Source organism: Schistocerca piceifrons, chromosome 11, assembly GCF_021461385.2.
Source record: "Schistocerca piceifrons isolate TAMUIC-IGC-003096 chromosome 11, iqSchPice1.1, whole genome shotgun sequence".
In the NCBI taxonomy this organism is placed as follows: domain Eukaryota; kingdom Metazoa; phylum Arthropoda; class Insecta; order Orthoptera; family Acrididae; genus Schistocerca; species Schistocerca piceifrons.
This window is the reverse complement of record NC_060148.1, coordinates 17,630,155-17,636,154: the sequence shown is the minus strand read 5'-3', so window position 1 is coordinate 17,636,154 and position 6,000 is coordinate 17,630,155.

Below are 6,000 nucleotides of genomic sequence, written 5' to 3'. Positions count from 1 at the left end.
AGAGTTAATTCCTCTCACTACTATCACAGCCGACACAGTGGACCGAGCCCTTTTATTAATGTGGATCTCGTGCTTCGGCTGCCCAGTTTCTATCGCCATTGACCAGAGCCACCAGTTCGAGTCCGCCCTCTTCTGACAGCTTTGCGAACTGTGTGGGGTGAAACGATTTAGGACTGCAGCATACCACCCCCAGAGCGATGGGCTCATCAAACACTGGCACCGAATGCTTAAAGCTTCCCTGGTGTGCCACAGAGGTGAGTGGTCTGGCGCCTTACCACAGGTAATGTTAGGCATTCAGGCTGTGTACAAAGAGGACCTCGGTGTGTCCCTGGCAGAAGTACTGTATGGAGAGCTCCTCACACCCCCACCAGAGCTAGTCAAGCCTTCACTTCCTCCAGATCAAATCTGCAACTCGACATTTGTCGGACATGTCAAGGAGCCAATCACTAACATTTGCGTGCCTCCACCTCGACCACACTTGCCCCCCTCCTGTATTTCTGCATAAGGACTTGGCGTCGTGCTCTCACATCGTGGTGCACGATGACACCGTCCGACCGACACTCAGACCTCCATACTCGGGCCCGCACAGAGTCATATCGCAGCGTACCGACACGTTCGAAGTGCTCATTAACATCACACCTCAAACAGTATCTGTCTGCCACCTCAAATCAGTGTGGTCTCTGGGAGAACTGCCCGATACCCCACCCAGTCAGCCTCCACCCCCTGCTACACCCACCTCACAAGACGGTCTGCGGATGAGTGGCGCCCATTCCCGCACTCGTGACATTACCCACTCCCAGTCGTGTGACGGTGCTACAGGTGCGTGTGACATTCCCATACAGAGTGATGCGTGTGATGACTCCCACTCTAACAGGCAGCCCCCCACCTCTCCCCTGTTAGGATTTAGTGACGTGCCAGAGGGCAGCCTCGGAATGTGTGATGTCGCTGATGACGACTTGTGTGGAGATTCTGTCAACCCGTATACGGGAGTGGTAGTGAATGTCAACACAGATTTTATTTGCAGCTCTAAAGTGTTTTTTTGTTATGCAGCCAGATAATGTGTGTGTCTTCTGTGAATGAGCCAGCTCCCCCAATGACAACTTAACTCACATACATCTTGTCCAGTCTGTCCCCTTGCCTGTTGGTACTGACCCATCAACGGTAAAAGTCCTGCGTACCACAACAGGCATTCAGGTACGCTACCCCGGCTCCTCACAACCCACCATCCCCTTCCCGGATCCCTCGACTGCTTTACGAGGATTCGCCCAGTCAGGCAGGACCATCCAGCCCCCTCGATGGCTCGAAGACTACAGTTACTAATGTAATGTCATGTAAGGTATGGTTTTGGTTTAAACACCCTCTCCCTCCCCCCTGGGTGTTTCCTTGACATGCATGCCCCAATATTTATGTTTTGTGTGCCACATTCTGGGGGGAGGGGGGGGGGGGGGCTACTGTGGTGACTATCGACCAAATCACATGTAATATCTTTGTTTTGGTAAGCTCTTTGTGACAAGTCTGCAGCTGCGCGTGAAACACTACACAAGTGCACCGAGAATCAAGAATGTATATAACTGTATATGTGTGCTTCCGAGTAGTAAAATAGTGCTTATTACAGGTGGTATAGTGTGCATCGTTGGATCTGGCAATCCTACAACACTAAACCCATACATATATAGTGTAAATACAGTAGTGGATAGAAACATGAAACATTTAATTTAATACTCTATACTGGCAGATTAACTAATTTTTGTGTATACATAAAAATGAATAAATTACACTACACTATTCATATCATATCATAGTCACTGTCATAAGCAGCACTTTATGTCACTGCAGGTTATGAACAATGAACTTCTGTAGTAACCTGATGCATCAGCCAATCAGTATACCCTTGACACATGGCTATTTGTAACTTGAATTATAAGTGTAGGCCTAATGACATTCTGAAAAATCATGTAATCACTTACACTGTAAAAATCTTAATTTTATTACCGTTTTTTAAGCTCATTTTTAAAACTGCCCAACTTTGGTATCCTTTTAATTCTTAAAGGAAGAGCTCTAAAAGGAATTTTGGGATGATATAGTGCTCTCTTGTGGTACTGGGTTTTCTTACATACTTCTGTATGAAAGTCAAACCTGTACAGTGAATGGTGTAATGCACCTCTTTCTCCGGGGGCAAATATTAATTGTTATCAGTAGTAGTATATTAAGCTACAAATTATCATTTTAAACCTGTGTGGTCTCCCTGGTGTGCCTAGTCGACCACAAGTCCCTGTCACACTGTTCACTCTAACAACAGAGTACATGCAGGGTTGAAGACATGGAGAAAGAAATGTATCATCGCAATTTGAATTTAGAGTAATATTAGTTTCTTACCTTTATTGGCCGTTGTTGCACGCTCGTGGTCCAGTGACGAATCTCGCCATCCGCTGTTTGTTACATCAATTTGAGGTCCGTGGTGTGTATTCTGCTGCGTAAGATCTGACACATATTTAAACTTCCAACTTTTATTTTATAAATGCTGATCGTGATGATATTCAATAATTTTCAATGTAACAGCTTTTCAATACATCATTTCATTCCCTCTATCCTTGACCTTCTCAAAGCAAGTGTATTACAAGACGTCTCAACACCAACTGCCCATTGTCTACACCCGCCTACCACTGGTTCCTCCTCACAGAGCTTACAAACTGTGCAGTATTGCCAACCTTGGTTGTATATCGATATTTTACACATCGCACGTATACATATATGAAAAACATAGTATGAAAAATGAAAAGTGTTTATGATATAGTTCTGTAGCAATATACCTCATGATTGTCCTCATATTAACAGTTTTGTAACAAAATAATAATATGTTTATGTTTACGTAGTTAAAGTTCACTTGCTCCTTCAAGTTGATTGTCGGCACCGCACACCTCGCCAGCCGGTGGCATCAGTAGTTTCAGTAGTCCGTTACATTACAATCGGCAACTATGACTGTACATATTTACTCAGAATAGTGACTACAGCATTAACCTTTCTTATCCTTGCAGACCATGATAAGAGAAAAATTGCTGCATATTAAAGTAATTAATGCTCATTAAGTCCTTAAGTAGTACTGACAACCTAACAAGAAGCTCTTCCATGCATAGTTTCAGTAACCACTTAAAATAAATATCTGAAATACATAAACACATGACCAGCCTCACTGTGTTTGTAGTGTTCAGCAATCGCGCAAATCTGTTCCCTGTCCAAGATAACATGCTGAGTCCTTCCTACCAAAGCTGCCAAAGCTGATCTACATCTACATCTTTACTCTGCAAACCACTGTGAGGTGCATGGCAGAGGGTATGTCCCTTTGTACCAGTTCTCAGGGTTCCTTCCGGTTCCGTTCACATACGATGTACAGAAGAATGGCTGTTTGAATACCTCTGTGCATGCTGTAATTATTCCAATCTTATCCTCATGATCCCTCTGTGAGCGATACATAAGGAATGTAGTATACTCATACAGTCATCATTTAAAGCCAATTCTTGAAACTTTGTTAATGGACTTTCTCAGAACAGTTTACGTCTCTCTTCAAGAGTTTCTTCAGCATCTCTGTGACACTTTCCATGGATCAAACAAACCTGTGATCATTCATGCTGCCCTTCTCTGTTTACATTCAATATATCCTGTTACTCTTATTTGGTGTGGGTTCCACACACTTGAGCAGTATTCCTGAACTGGTTGCATGAACAATTTGTAAGCAATCTCCTTTGTAGACTGATTGCACTCCCCTAGTATTCTACCAATAAGCCAAAGTCTACCACCCTCTTTACTCATGATTGAGTCTATGTGATCATTCCATTTCATATCCTTACAAAGTGTTACATCCAAGTATTTGTATGAGCTGGCTGATCCTGACAGTGACTCATTGATATTATAGTCATCGGATACTACATTTTTTCATTTTTGAAGTTGCAAAGTTTTACATCTCTGAACATTTAGAGAAAGCTGCCAATCTCTGGACTACATTGAAATCTTATCAAGATGTGACTGCATATTTATGCAGCTTCTTTCTGATAGTACTTCATTATAGATAGCTGCATCATCTGCAAAAAGCCTCATGTTACTATGGCTACATCTGCAAGGTCATTAAAGTACATCATGAACAGCAAGGGTCCCAACACACTTCCTTGGGGCACACCTGAAGTTACTTATGCTGTGTCCTACCTACCAAAAAGTCCTCAATCCAGTCACAAATTTCACTTCATTCTCCCATACAATCACACTTTTGACAATAAATGTAGCTGTGGTTTCTGAGATCAATGCTTTTCGGAAATCAAGAAATACTGCATCTACCTAATTGCCTGGGTCTGAAGCTTTCATTATGTCATGCGCGGAAAGTAAGAGTTGGGTTTCGCACGATCCGTGTTTTCGGAATCTGTGCTGCTCGTCATGGAGGAGGTCATTTTGTTCAGGATATCTCATTATGTTTGAGCTCAGAATATGTTCTAAGATTCTATAACAAATAAATGTCCAGGATATTGGTTAGCAGTTTTGTGGATTGCTTCCACTTCCATTCTTGTAGATGGGTTGACCTGTGCTTTCTTTCAACTATTGGACACGGTTTTTTTTTTTCAATAGATCTACTATAGATTATAATTAGAAGATAGGCTAAATCGGCCGCAGATTCAGTACAGGCATTCCATTGGGCACTGGAGCTTTGTTGAATTTTTACGATTTCAGCTGTTTCTCACCACCACTGGAACTAATACAGATTTCACTCATCTTTTCAGTGGTACGAGGATTCAACTACAGCAATTCTTCTGGAGTGTCCTTTGTAAAGGAATATTTGGAAATGGAATGAAGCATTTCAGCTTTTACTTTGCTACCTTCAATTTCAGTTCCTCTTGCATTTGCTAGGGATTGGTCACCAACTTCGCTGCCACTAACAGCCATAACATACAACCAGAATTATTTGGGTTTTGTGAGAGAGAATTTGACAATAACCTGCTATGGTTGCCATTGAAGGTTTCATGCATTGCTTTCTTGACATCTATATAGGTTTCATTGAGCATCTCTCTGTCTATAGCCCTATGTTTTATTTTAAACCTATTATGTAGCGGTCCCTGTTTTTTTTTTAAGATATTTCTTTACAGTGACTGTATACCATCGAAGATCCCTCCTATTATGAACTGTTCTATTGGATATGTATCTATCTAGGGCATGGTCAACTATTCTTCTAAACTTGAGCCACGGTTCTACATGCCCCTGCCCTGTGCCGAAAATTTGTTTCCACACTGAGATATGACGCTACCAATTTTTTAAATCTAATGTACTGAACATGTATTTCTGCTTGTTTTAGTTGTCCTTTGTACTTTGGTAATCACTGTTGCTACAAGCGTGTCATGGCTACTGATATCAGTTTCAATGTGGACGTTCTCAAAGAGGGCATTTCTCTTTGTTGCCATTAGATTCAATATATGTCCATCATGAGTGGCATTCCTGTCTGTTCTAGGTAGTTTTCAGAGAAGCCATTTAGTAATATTTCACAGGATCTCTTATCACATCCTCCACTAACAAAACTGTAATTCTCCCAGTTGATTGAATTTTCAGACTTTCCCAATGAATCTATTGCAAATACTCTTCTCTGGTTTGCCGCTGGATTGTGTTATGAAAATCACACAATACTTCATCAGTATAACTGTTTGACATCTCCAGGTGCTGGGTAACTTCTGTTGTCACTGTTACAAGGCATGACCAATGATAATTACATGGTGGCATCAAAATTTATCAGGCCAGGAACAGGCAATAAGCACGCACGAAAAAGCTCATAGTTGTAGGAAAGCAGCACTCATAGTGTCCCTTGATGGAAGCCACAGAAAGGCCTTCTGCACATACTTTGGGCAGTGGGTGTGCTGCCATATGTTCCTGTGGTTGGGAGCTGAATTAAATCTCAGCACTATGCCACATCAAGCCATGAATCAGAAGCTCTTGCTTCTCCTTTCCTGATTTAATGGCAGCCAGTGCTGG